The sequence below is a fragment of the Capra hircus genome, chromosome 20 (assembly GCF_001704415.2).
Source record: "Capra hircus breed San Clemente chromosome 20, ASM170441v1, whole genome shotgun sequence".
NCBI lineage: Eukaryota > Metazoa > Chordata > Mammalia > Artiodactyla > Bovidae > Capra > Capra hircus.
The window spans coordinates 31,824,549-31,838,622 of record NC_030827.1 but is presented as its reverse complement, the minus strand read 5'-3'; the positions used below and the strand labels follow the sequence as shown (position 1 = coordinate 31,838,622).

The 14,074-nt window shown below is 39.8% G+C and overlaps 1 pseudogene across 1 annotated transcript; it reads left to right on the top strand.

Annotated features, from left to right (window-relative positions):
* LOC102188087 lies at positions 2,234 to 5,678 on the top strand (annotated as a pseudogene). Its single transcript, XR_001919777.1, has 2 exons — positions 2,234 to 2,256; positions 3,752 to 5,678. The product of XR_001919777.1 is annotated as a cytosol aminopeptidase pseudogene (transcript).

Genomic DNA, 14,074 nt, shown 5'->3' with positions numbered 1-14,074 from the left:
TGGAAAAGGTCAGTTTTCATTCCAATCACAAAGAAAGATAATGCCAAAGAATGCTCAAACTACTGCACAATTGCACTCATCTCACATGCTAGTAAAGTAATGCTCAAAATTCTCCAAGCCAGGCTTCAGCAATACGTGAACCGTGAACTCCCTGATGTTCAAGCTGGTTTTAGAAAAGGCAGAGGAACCAGAGATCAAATTGCCAACATCCGCTGGATCATGGAAAAAGCAAGAGAGTTCCAGAAAAACATCTATTTCTGCTTTATTGACTATGCCAAAGCCTTTGACTGTATGGATCCCAATCAACTGTGGAAAATTCTGAAAGAGTTTAACCTGCCTCTTGAGTAATCTGTATGCAGGTCAGGAAGCAACAGTTAAAACTGGACATGGAACAACAGACTGGTTCCAAATCGGAAAAGGAGTACGTCAAGGCTGTATATTGTCACCCTGTTTATTTAACTTCTATGCAGAGTGCATCATGAGAAACGCTGGACTGGAAGAAACACAAGCTGCAATCCAGATTGCCGGGAGAAATATCAATAACCTCAGATTCGCAGACGACACCACCCTTATGGCAAAAAGTGAAGAGGAGCTAAAAAGCCTCTTGAAAGTGAAAGAGGAGAGTGAAAAAGTTGGCTTAAAGCTCAACATTCAGAAAACGAAGATCATGGCATCTGGTCCCATCACTTCATGGCAAATAGATGGGGAAACAGTAGAAACAGTGTCAGACTTTATTTTTTGGGGGGCTCCAAAATCACTGCAGGTGGTGACTGCAGCCATGAAATTAAAAGACGCTTACTCCTTGGAAGAAAAGTTATGACCAACCTAGACAGTATATTCAAAAGCAGAGACATTGCTTTGCCAACAAAGGTCCATCTACTTAAGGCTATGGTTTTTCCTGTGGTCATGTATGGATGTGAGAGTTGGACTGTGAAGAGGGCTGAGTGCCAAAGAATTGATGCTTTTGAACTGTGGTGTTGGAGAAGACTCTTGAGAGTTCCTTGGACTGCAAGGAGATCCAACCAGTCCATTCTGAAGGAGATCAACCCTGGGCTTTCTTTGGAAGGAATGCTGCTAAAGCTGAAACTCTAGTACTTTGGCCATCTCACGTGAAGAGTTGACTCACTAGAAAAGACTCTGATGCTGGGAGGGTTTGGGGGCAGGAGGAGAGGGGGATGACCGAGGATGAGATGGCTGGATGGCATCACAGACTCGATGGACGTGAGTCTGAGTGAACTCCAGGAGATGGTGATGGACAGGGAGGCCTGGCGTGCTGCGTGCTTCATGTGGTCTCAAAGAGTTAGACACGACTGAGCAACTAAACTGAACTGAAAATGAACCAAAAGAAAAAAAAAAAAAAAGATGAAAGCAGTCACAATGTTCAATGACAAGAAACAGATGAGAAGAGTCATGACCTTATGTCACATATTTAGAAGATGACAATCAGGAGAAGAAATGGAGGATGGTGAATAAGAGCTCTTCTACCCACCCTCCCCTCCTGCAAGCCTCACTGTTGAGTCAGGAAAGTCCTGAAACTTCTGCTTATACCTTCTAATGATGGAGAGAAGTAGACTATTGTTACTTTCTTGTGATTAGGGAAGGGTGGAGGAGGGGTTAAAACTACCAGGTGAGATGGAGGAAAGGAAAAACCTGGGCTGACTTTCTTGTAGAACACAGGCTCCCAGAACTTCAGATTGAGTTTAACAATCTCTCATGAAGATATCACCCATGGAGCCGAAATGAGCTCTTATTAAAGAGGTAAACTCTATTTGTGAAGATTTAACACAATTTCAGAGGAGACAGCCTAATCGGTTTTTCCAGGAAAAGCTGCAAACAGCTTTATCTGAGTTGTTCTCATATTCAAGACACAAGAAAGTGATTAGACCTCACTTCTCAGTCTTCACACAGAATTTAAAGGCAAGCTAGATTAATGAAGTAACTTAAGGCACGATATGAAATTTATATTTGAATTTACAAGAATAGATATAATAGACATTACATTTCCTCAAACTCCAAAGAGCCAAAAGCCTCCCTCTTAACCTGGTCATGAAATTCAAATAGTGATAAGTGCCCTAAAACCCAGGAAAATGAGAACTGACTTCCTTCTCCATGGTGAATGCCATGAGGGACTCTGAAGGGAGATTCATAGATCACTAAGAGAGATTAGTGAAAAGCAAAATATAAGAACACGAATAACTTCCCGAACTGTGAAAACATCAGCTGAACCAGGAAGATGGCTGAAGACCTGGGGAAAGAGTGAGAAAGAATGCCTTCCTTCTAGTAAGGGCAGACTATCTCCAGTGAGACAAACCTCAAGAAGGATGACTGGCAGCTCTGCCAACTGAGAGAAAGCTCAAAGAGAAAACTGGGCTAGAGTAGCGAGAGGTTATGATGGACAAAACTGGTGAAAACACGGTTTAAATTCCAGCTTCTTCCAAGTGGCCCTTTTGCCCCTACTGTTTCACATACAGTCCTGGGCAGATGCCTGAGAGGATCAGGACTGCTGGATGACAGTCCTCAGAGAAAAAGGGTAATACTGTGAGGACGCAGGAATCCAGTGGACAAGCAGGTCTGATTCGGCTTTGCCAGCAGCCAATCTCTGGACATCCACAGCCACAACAGGGCATCTAGCTGTGTTTTGTGTCTCTAAAAGTAATTCATTTCTTTTTAGTTTAATTGCAGTTATTTAACTGATGCTAGTTTTGCTCCTATTGAAGTTTGATAGAATTTTATTTTCCCCAAAAATGTTTTGTAATTAATGCTCATGAACATATTTCCAAATACATTTGAACACTCTAGAATCTAAAAGCATACTGATGGTATTTTGATTGAATTATCACCTATTACTTCAAGCAAAATTGAAATTTTACATGATCAGATGGACCCATTTTAAATAATAAAGACCATCTTACAGGTTATGAGGATGTTATTTAAAATATGTAAAAGTTATTTAATTTACCTCAATAAATTTCATGTTTTAAAAGCAACAACCACCACGATACTGGAGCTAAGCTTATTTTTATTAGTTTAGCTTTAAACTTAAAGATTAATTTAGAGGAGTCAACATTCTGCAACAATTTGCTTTTTATTTTGCAATTTCTTTTTGATCTTTGTTATTTTGTTCAGAATATTCCATGTTCTTCAAATGTTTCTAAATTTTATGCAGTCAGTATGAAGATTTTTTTCTCCTTAAAGTTAACCCAGTTTGGCTCCCCTTGTGGTTCAGTGGTTAAGAATCCACCTTTCAATGCAAGAGATACCGGTTGGGTCTCTGGCCTAGGAAGACCCCACACGCTGCCGAGCAACTAAGCCCTTGTGCCGCAACTACTAGGCCAGCTCTCTAGAGCCCCCAGGCCACAACTACTGAAGCCTGTGTGCCTAGAGCTTGTGCTCTACAACAAGAGAAGCCACCACACTGAGAAGATCAGGTACCGCAGTGAAGAGGAGCCCCCACTCACTACAGCTACAGAAAGCCCACTTGCAGCAACAAAGATCACCACAGCCAATAAATAAATATTAAAAAAATTAATCCAGTTTATTTTATATAATATATAAAATTAATGTGTCCCAAATTTCATTATTAATTCAAATATTCAGTATTTGGAAAGCATCTTTCTGCAGAAATGGTCAGATTCTATGATTAACACACCTATAGATGATTAACAGTTAAATCTCAATGTAACTGAAATGCTATACATTCAAGATGAAATTGTAGATTCTGTGCACTAAGAAAATTAATTCTGTGATTAAGAAACAATTTTAAAAATACCCTTCTTTTCGGAGTTGCCATCCGACATCTGAGCGTGAAGCGTTTGTGGGCATCCGGTCCAGCCGCTGCAGACATGACGAAGGGCCTTGTTTTAGGAATCTATAGCAAAGAAAAAGAAGAAGATGCGCCTCAGTTTACAAGTGCAGGAGAGAATTTTAATAAATTGGTGTCTGGAAAGCTGAGAGAAATTTTGAACATATCTGGACCACCCCTGAAGGCAGGCAAAACCCTAACCTTTTATGGTCTACATGAGGACTTCCCCAGTGTGGTGGTGGCTGGCCTCGGCAAAAAGACAGCTGGAATTGATGAACAGGAGAACTGGCATGAAGGCAAAGAAAACATCAGAGCCGCTGTTGCAGCGGGGTGCAGACAGCTTCAGGACCTGGAGATCCCGTCCGTGGAGGTGGACCCCTGCGGAGATGCCCAGGCGGCTGTGGAAGGAGCAGTGCTCCGGCTCTATGAGTATGATGACCTGAAGCAGAAGAGGAAGGTGGTGGTGTCAGCCAAGCTCCATGGAAGCGAGGACCAGGAGGCCTGGCAGAGAGGCGTCCTCTTTGCTTCTGGGCAGAACCTGGCACGCCGCTTGATGGAGACTCCTGCCAACGAGATGATGCCAACCAAATTTGCTGAAACTGTTGAGGAGAATCTCAAAAGTGCTAGTAGCAAAACAGACGTCTTCATCAGACCCAAGTCTTGGATTGAGGAACAGGAAATGGGATCATTTCTAAGTGTGGCCAAAGGGTCCGAAGAGCCTCCAGTCTTCCTGGAAATTCACTACAAAGGCAGTCCCAATGCAAGTGAACCTCCCTTGGTGTTTGTTGGGAAGGGGATTACCTTTGACAGTGGTGGCATCTCCATCAAGGCTGCTGCAAACATGGACCTCATGAGGGCTGACATGGGAGGAGCTGCCACTGTCTGTTCAGCCATCGTGTCTGCTGCCAAGCTCGACCTGCCCATCAACATCATAGGTTTGGCTCCTCTTTGTGAAAATATGCCCAGTGGGAAGGCCAACAAGCCTGGGGATGTTGTTAGAGCCAGGAACAGGAAGACCATACAGGTGGATAACACCGATGCTGAGGGGAGACTTATCCTGGCCAATGCGCTCTGCTACGCTCACACTTTTAACCCAAAGGTCATCATTAATGCTGCCACCCTGACAGGTGTCATGGACATAGCTTTGGGATCTGGTGCCACTGGGGCCTTTACCAACTCTTCTTGGCTGTGGAACAAACTATTTGAGGCCAGCATTGAAACAGGAGACCGTGTCTGGAGGATGCCTCTCTTTGAACATTGCACAAGACAGGTTATAGATTGCCAACTTGCTGATGTTAATAACATTGGAAAATATAGATCTACAGGAGCATGTACAGCTGCAGCATTCCTGAAAGAATCTGTGACTCATCCTAGGTGGGCACATTTAGATATAGCAGGTGTGATGACCAACAAAGATGAGGTTCCTTATCTTCACAAAGGCATGGTGGGGAGGCCCACGAGGACCCTGACTGAATTCCTGTTTCAGTTCAGTCAAGACAGTGCTTAGTTCAGATGCTCTAAAATGCTTTCATTCTGTCTTAAATGGACAGGGGAACTTCAGAATACTTTTGAATGAATAGATAAAAATCTTTTAAGGAAAACAAAAGATGGTATTTAAAAACAGAACAAAATGAAATTTGTATGCCTTGATTTTTCATTTTATGCAGAGATTTATAAAGGTAAAGCTAGTATCTTACTTGGCAAAGATTTTTAAGATAGTCTATAAAATGATGATTTTTAAAAGCTATCTAATCACTTTTCACAGTATATGTTTTTAACTGAGAAGCAAAATTGTATTTCAGATTTGTGATGCTGCGAATATGAACAAACTAAAAGTTGCTGTGCAATTGTCAGAAACAATAAATCCAACTTTTGGTGCTCAAAAAAATAAATAAAAGTACCCTTCTTTTCATGTTTGAGAAGAACATTTAACTAGCACAAGGTGAGGGGGCAGAGGGAGGCTTGTGTGAGAAGGATGAAGAGGACTTCAAGAAACTTGCAAGGGATTTGGAGGTGTTCACACTGGCTCCCAACTTTACATTTTCTCTTACGTGGGTCACATTGCATTTATTAGCCAAAACTAATTGTATTTTGGTAACATATGAATTAATCTAAGAAAGAAAGAGAGATTTCTTAAGGTTATTGTTGTTATTCAGTTGATCAGTCGTGTCCAACTCTTTGCAACCCCATGAACTGCAGCACGCCACACTTCCCTGTCCTTCACCATCTCCCAGAGCTTACTCCAACTCATGTCCCTTGAGTCAGTGATGCCATCCAACCATCTCATCCTCTGTCATGCACTTCTCCTCCTGACTCATATCTTTCCCAGCATCAGGATCATTTCAAGTGAGTCGGTTCTTCCCCTCAGGTGGCAAAAATATTGGAGCTTCAGTTTCAGCATCACTCCCTCCAATGAATATTCACGGTTGATTTTGTTCACAATTGACTGGTTTGATCTTGCAGTCCAAGGGACCCTCAAGAGTCTTCTCCAACACCACAGTTCAAAAGCATCAGTTCTTTGGTGTTCAGGCTTCTTTATGGTCTAACTCACATCCTGGAAAAACATGACTACTGGTAAAACCATAGCTTTAACTACATGTATCTTTGCCAGAAAAGTTATGTCTATGCTTTTTAATATGCTGTCTAGATTTGTCATAGCTGCTCTTCCAAGGAGCAAGTGTCTTTTAAATTCATGGCTGCAGTCACCATCCACAGTGATTTTGCAGCCCAAGAAAACAAAGTCTTTCACTGTTTCCAGTGTTTCCCCTTCTATTTGCCATGAAGTGATGGGACCAGATGCCATGATCTTCGTTTTTTGAATGTTGAGTTTTAATTCAGCTTTTTCATTCTCCTCTTTCACCTTCATCAAGAGGCTTTTTAATTCCCCTTCCTTTTCTGCCATCAGGGTGGTGTCACCTGAATATCTGAGGTTATTGATATTTCTCCCAGCAGTCTTAATTCCAGTTTGTGCTTCATATAGCCCAGCATGTCCCGTGATGTACTCTGCATGTAAGTTAAATACGCAGGGTGAAAATATACAGCCTTGACATACTCCTTTCCTGATTTGGAATCAGTCCGTTGTTTCATGTCTGGTTCTAACTGTTACTTCTTGATCTGCATACAGGTTTCTCAGAAGGCAGATAAGGTGGTCTGGTATTCCCATCTCTTGAAGAATTTTCCACGATTTGTTGTGATCCACACAGTCAAAGGCTTTAGCATAGTCAATAAAGCAGAAGTAGATGCTTTTCTGGAGAAAGCAATGGTACCCCACTCCAGTGCTCTTGCCTGGAAAACCCCATGGACAGAGAAGCCTGGTAGGCTGTAGTCCATGGAGTCTCTAAGAGTCAGACACAACTGAGCGACTTCACTTTCACTTTTCAGTTTCATGCATTGGAGAAGGAAATGGAAACCCACTCCAGTATTTTTGCCTGGAGAATCCCAGGGACAGGGGAGCCTGGTGGGAGGCTGTGTATGGTGTCTCATAGAGTCGGACACAACTGAAGCAACTTAACAGCAGCAGCAGCAGCAGATGCTTTTCTGGAATTCCCTTGCTTTTTTGATGATCCAACTGATGTTGGCCATTTGATCTCTGGTTCCTCTGCCTTTTTTCTAAATCTAGCTTGTGCGTCTGGAAGTTCTTGGTTCATGTACTATTGAAGCCTGGCTTGGAAATTTTTGAGCATGACCTTGCCAGCATGTGAAATGAATGTAATTGTGCAGTAGTTTGAACATTCTTTGCCATTGCCCTTCTTTTGGGTTGGAATGAAAACTGATATTTTCCAGTCCTGTGGCCACTGCTGAGTTTCCGAAATTTGCTGGCATATTGAGTGCACCACTTTCACAGCATCATCTTTTAAGATTTGAAATAGCTCAGCTGGAATTCCATCACCTCCATTAGCTTTGTTTGGAATGATGTTTCTTAAGGCCCACTTGACTTCACACTCCAGGATGTCTGGCTCTAGGTGAGTGATCACACCATCATGGTTATCTGTGTCATGAAGATCTTTTTTGTATAGTTCTTCTGTGTATTCTTGCCATCTCTTCTTAATATCTTCTGCTTCTGTTAGGTCCGTATCATTTCTTTCCTCTATTGTGCCCATCTCTCCATGAAATGTCCACTTGGTATCTCTAATTTTCTTGAAGAGACCTCTAGTCTTTCCCATTCTATTATTTTCCTCTAGCTGCATTGTTCACCTTGGAAAGCTTTCTTATATCTCCTTGCTCTTCTTTGGAACTCTTCAGATATCTGAAAGGGTATAACTTTCCTTTTATCCTTTGTCTTTGCCTCTGTTCTTTTCTCAGCTATTTCTAAGGCCTCCTCAGGCAACCATTTCACTTTTTTGCATTTCTTTTTCTTGGGGATGGTTTTGATCACTGCCTCCTGTGCAATGTTAGGAACCTTCATCCATAGTTCTTCAGGTACTCTGTCTATCAGATCTAATCCCTTGAATCTATTTGTCATTTCCACGGTATAACTGTAAGGGATTTGATTTAGGTCATACCTCAATGGTCTAGTGGTTTTCCATACTTTCTTCGATTTAAGTCTGAATTTTGCAATAAGGAGTTCATGATCTGAGCCACAGTCAGCTCCCTGTCTTGCTTTTCCTAACTGTACAAAGCTTCTCCAACTTCAGCTGCAAAGAATGTAATCAATCTGATTTTGGCATTGACCATCTGGTGATGTCCATGTGTAGAGTCTTCTCTTGTGTTGTTGGAAGAGGGTGACAGGCACCCTGGAGTAATAGTCAAGTTTAGCCTTGGAGTACAAAATGAAACAGGGCAAAGGCTAACAGAGTTTTGCCAACAGAATGCATTGATCATAGCAAACACCCATCCTCTTATTAAGGTTGAAGTGAAGTAGTGAAGTATTAGTTGCTCAGTCACGTCCAACTCTTTGCAACCCCATGGACTATAGCCTACCAGGCTCCTCTGTCAGTGGAATTCTCCAGGCAAGAATACTGGAGTGGGTTGCCATTCCCTTCTCCAGGGGATCTTCCCAACCCAGGGATCAAACCCAGTTCTCCTGCTTTGCAGGCAGATTCTTTATGGTCTGAGCCACCAGGGAAGCCCCCTTCTTAAGTTTACTGGGCACCAACTGAGTATAGTAAAAAGGAGTTATTAAGGAGATTATAAGAGGGTAATTATCTGAGGATTTACTAAACATAGACAAATAAAATGGTGAAGAAAAAGGAGGACTTTCATTAAAGGTCTAGACTCATAGAGTAATATTGATTTCTTTTCTGACCTGACTCAGTTTCTTTTCAAGAAGAATGTTCTATCTCTAATGTTTACAGTTATACTGCTATGGTATAAGTATAGGTATAGTTACCTATATTGCCTATTTATATATCTAGCTTCAGTGTGTTAAGTTTTTTGCTTATTTGTTTTGTTTTTTACTCACGAATCCTTTCTGGAGTTCCCAATGGCAAGGCTGCTAATGACTCCCTTGGTGGAAGGCAAGAGCGTGGAGGACATCCCATTTACCTCTGTTTTAATAATTGCCTGCCTCTTCATTTTCTCCATTTATTTTTAATATTGTTTGATTATCTATAACTTCCTAGGAGAATACATACACACCTGTATATGGATGATTTAAACTAGGAATTGTCTCAAAAGACATTGCTATCTAATCACTGTTAGAACTAATGACCAAATTTCCATTTTTTAACACAAAAATCATTTGTCAGATGTCCTCCAAATTGTATTGGGTTTATATTTAACCATTATATAACAACAGGCCATTTTTTTCCCCTTTACTGAAGTATGCATTCTATAACAATTTTATTTTGACAGGTGTACCTAAAGATAATCTCTTTTTTTTTTTTTTTTAAATGACTACAATATTACCTTCTCTGTATTTATCCTGTTTAAAACTGCTGTCTGTTCCTTCACTACTTCTATCTGGGTGGCCCTGTAATGCACTTTGGCCAATATAATGGTGTGGAAGTCACTGGGGGCAGTGTTGAGCATTGCCCTCTAGACAGCCTTGCATACTGCTGCTTCTGTCCTGAAAACCTGACGCTCCCTAAGAACAAGCCTGACTAAGCCTGCTTGAGGATGAGAGACCAAGTGACAGAGTGAAAAGTCATCCCAACTCCTATCCCAAGATGTGAGAGCCCAATCAAGACCAACAATGCCACTTACAGCACTCCCTTGATCCACAGCTGACCCAAAGTTCATAAGCAAACCCAGGCAAGACCAGAAAAACTGCTCACTGAACTCAGTTTAAATTTCTAAGAAGAAATAGCATTAGGTAAATAAATGTTAGTTTTAAACCACTAAGCTTTAGAGTAGTTTATTACACCACAATAGCTTATTGATTCAGAAACTAACATTGTTCATTGCTTCACCAAGTCATTCAACAAATACCTGTGGCATACTCTAAGCCTGCCCTGATAAGATATAATATTTCATTTTCTTCCTTCCATGATCTTCAGAAGTTTGTTCTCATTTGAAAATTATGAAACTAAGGGGTAGAGAGAGAAACTGAGTTGCCTAGAATCACACAGCTCATAGGTGCAAAGCCAGGATTGAAGCTGTGTTGTGCTGTGCTTAGTCGTTCAGTTGTGTCCAACTCTTTGCAACCCCATGGATACTTAACCATTTATTTATTCCCTTGACCCACAACCAAGTTATCACTAAGAAGGTATGTTATGAAAAAGTTGATGTTCTCAAGAGCAAAGGAATATTCTAGACTTAAGCCATTAAACTCATGACATATTATCTTTTTTAAAGTTTTTATTTTATATTGGGGTATAGCCAGTTAACAAACAATATTGTGATAATCTCAGGTGAAGAGCAAAGGGATTCAGCCATACATATTCATGTATCTACTCTCCCCCAAACTCCCCTCCTATCCAGGCTGCCACATAACATTCAGCATACATAGTTCCCTGTGCTACACAGTAGGTCCTTACTGGTTAGCCATTTTAAATATTCATGCTATGACATTAAAGCCATCGTGGATCACTTGTTTATGTACCTGTGCAGACTTAAAACTATTTTGAGAAAAAAAAATCTGACTTCTACTGAGAGTACCCCCATAGTCACCTCCAACCAACTATGGAAGACCAAGCTACCAAGAGTTGGCTAGATTCCTTAATTTTCACAAAAATAAGTCACCTTTATCATATGCTCATGTCTAAACTATATTGGTTTCTTCTGAGTAAATAGAATATTTGTACTTTCTGTCCTCAACCAAAAATGCAAATTCTGCCCAGTTAGCAATGTGATTCTAGTTTTAACAGAAGCCTGTTGAAAGATGGGATATTTACATATATAAGGATAATTGTTTCAAGAAAAGTAGTCCAAATATTTCATGGTTTAGGATTTATCCTGGAGTCATGCCCAAATCCTTCCCTCTACATGGAGGAGAGAGGCCCAACCAACATAGTTCCATGGGGTCATAGACCCTGTACACACTCTGTACAGAGTGTCTTTTACCAAATTATTGCAAATAATGCTGAAAACCAGGGAGTCACAGAACTGGGACCTGAAGTTGTAGTTGAAGACAGGACAAGACGGTTCAGTAGCAGATAGTGAAATATGGGAATCAGATAAATACAGAGATAACAGCATGGAGAAGTGTGCCAAGAGTGCAGGAGAGGCAAATAAAAGCAACCCCAGCATCTATCTGTTGCCCCCAGCTAACATTCTGATGTATCCCTCGGGGCTTACTTCCATCTTATCTGCTCTGAGACATTCTCCATGACAGTGCACTATATTTAATGCAACTCCTGTTCACTTTTTAAATAAAAATCATGGATTTGTGTTTATTTCCTTGTACTTATAATTTTTACTTATCATTTATTTACTTGCACTTATAATTTTTATTTATCATTTATTTACTTGTTGATTATCTATTTTCCTCTCTATACTGTAAGTCCCCTGGGGTAAGGAACCATGTCTGTTTTGTTTATTCTTAGTGTTCTCATAGATCCCCAAACATGGTTGGTGCTCAACATGTTTTGTTTTGTTTTTTTAACAAATAGATGAGTTAGTGCTGATGATCTTAAAAAGGCCGTCTCATGATACTACAAGCTCTGAAGAGGTTACATTATCCTCTATAATAATAAGGAGAATGTATTGTCTTGCTCTCCCTAGCACCTAGACTCTTAGTAGCTAATACCTTGAAAGAACTTAAATATTTTAGAATGGATTAATAAATGAAGTTGTCTGTTACAAAAAAAAAAACATTAATGTATCATTCATCTTAAGATCCTTACATACATTAATTGGTAACTTCCAATTTTTTTCAGTTGCATTTATTTTCCAAATCAAGGTACTTTTTCATAGATTCTAACATTAGTTTCTTTCTATTCCCTTTGTTACCGTGTTATAATTATGTAAGTTATTTCTCTCTTATGGTTTTCCAGGCAGTTTCTGAGCAAATGTTCAATGAGTCCTTTCTGTTTCTCAGTCAGATGGTATTGAATACAACCGTGAAAGGCATTTCCTTTTTAAAGATGAAATCATGAGCAGTTCATATAGTTTCTCATCCACAGATATATTTTTAACTCACCAGGATTAAAAAAAACGCTAACATATACAAACTGGAAGAGAAGCTTGTGACTCATTTCAAACAGAAAAATCAAGCCAGGTTTTTGTGATTTGTTTCTGGCATGTTGGTTCATCTATTTATCCTAACTATGCTGGCACAATACAGAAATACATACATATAATATTATAAACACACAAACACATAGTTTCTTTCTCCAAGGAGCAGATAGTGCAGCAGGAAAGATAAGATATCAATTCAAACAGCCCTAACAAATACCAAAGAAGACCAGTATGATCCAAAGTAATAGAAAAAAAAGTAATAAAAGCATAGAACAAGGAAAAGTAAGTCATTGATGATTGATAAAATCAGTGAATGCCTCATGGAGAAGGTAACATTTTAGGAAGGTCTTAAAGTGGGTTCATCTCAATAAATAATATAAGTAACACAGAACATTATTTGCATACTTATTATTTTGAATTGGATTCCTTCATGGCTCGGTGGTAAAGAATCTGCATGTAATACAAAAGACCTGAGTTTGATCTCTGGATCCAGAAGATCCCCTGGAGAAGGAAATGTCAACCCACTCCAGGATTCTTGTCTGGAGAACCCCATGAACTGAGGAGCCTGGGGCAAAGAGTCAAACACAATTGAGTGACTAACAAAGCAACAACAATTATTTTGAATCAGCAATTCAAAAGGCCATTTTCAATATCCCTATGTGTTGTTACTAATGTCAAGGAAAGCCTCTTGGGTAGTCAGAAGTTTCATCTCTTGTAAGATCTCTGAAAATTAAACTATGTGTGTGTTTGTGTATGTGAATTTTGTGAAATCAATACAGTAAGAACACGAGAAGATAACATTTTCAAAACATTTTGATGAGCTATGTTTTATCATAAGACAAATTAAAAATCTTAAAATTTTATCTGTTCTTTAGTCCACTTTCCTTATTTTAAAGTGAGAAAAAAAAAAAAAGACGGGAATTTCAGTTTTTCCAAGATTACTAACTGGTCAGCAGCATGAAGAGGTTTCACCCCTTACACCCACATATTTCCCACTTTGATCTAGTTTTGTTGCCACCATGCTATCATACCTTTCAGATAATAATATGTGATTTATCCTATTACACTTTGCATTTTTCTGCTTGTCGATTTTGTTCATAGAAAAATCAAATTAATATACCTTCCCTCTCCTACTCAAATAAGAAAAAGACAGAGAAAAGATTGCAGTTAGATACACTTTCAAATGGTTATCAGATTTTTTAAATTATAATAATTAATACTTTTAACACTTAACCTTTGTCATGAAGTACATTAAGCACTTTTAAAGTGCATCATTTCATTTAAACATCACAACAGCCCTATAAAGTAGGCATTAGCCTGTAGTGTTAGTCATTCAGTCCTGCCCAGCTCTGCAACCCCATGGGCTCTCTCCCGCCAGGCTCCTCTGTCCATGGAATTCTCCAGACAAGAATACTGGAGCAGGTAACCATTCCCTTCTCCAGAAGGTCTTCCCAAGTCAGGGATGGAACCCAAATCTCCTGCATTGCAGGCAGTTTCTTTATGAGCTGAGCCACCAGGAAAGCCCATAAATTAGGCATTAACTAATGTCTATTTTTACAGACAAAGAGACTGAAGCAGGTATAATTTAGAATCTGCTCACTGATCACCCTCTTGGTAAATAGAAGAGTTAAACACTGAGCTACTAAGACAAAACTCTGTAGAAGGGAGATCATATCCATTAACTGACTCCAGACTGCACAGATTGTATTATAT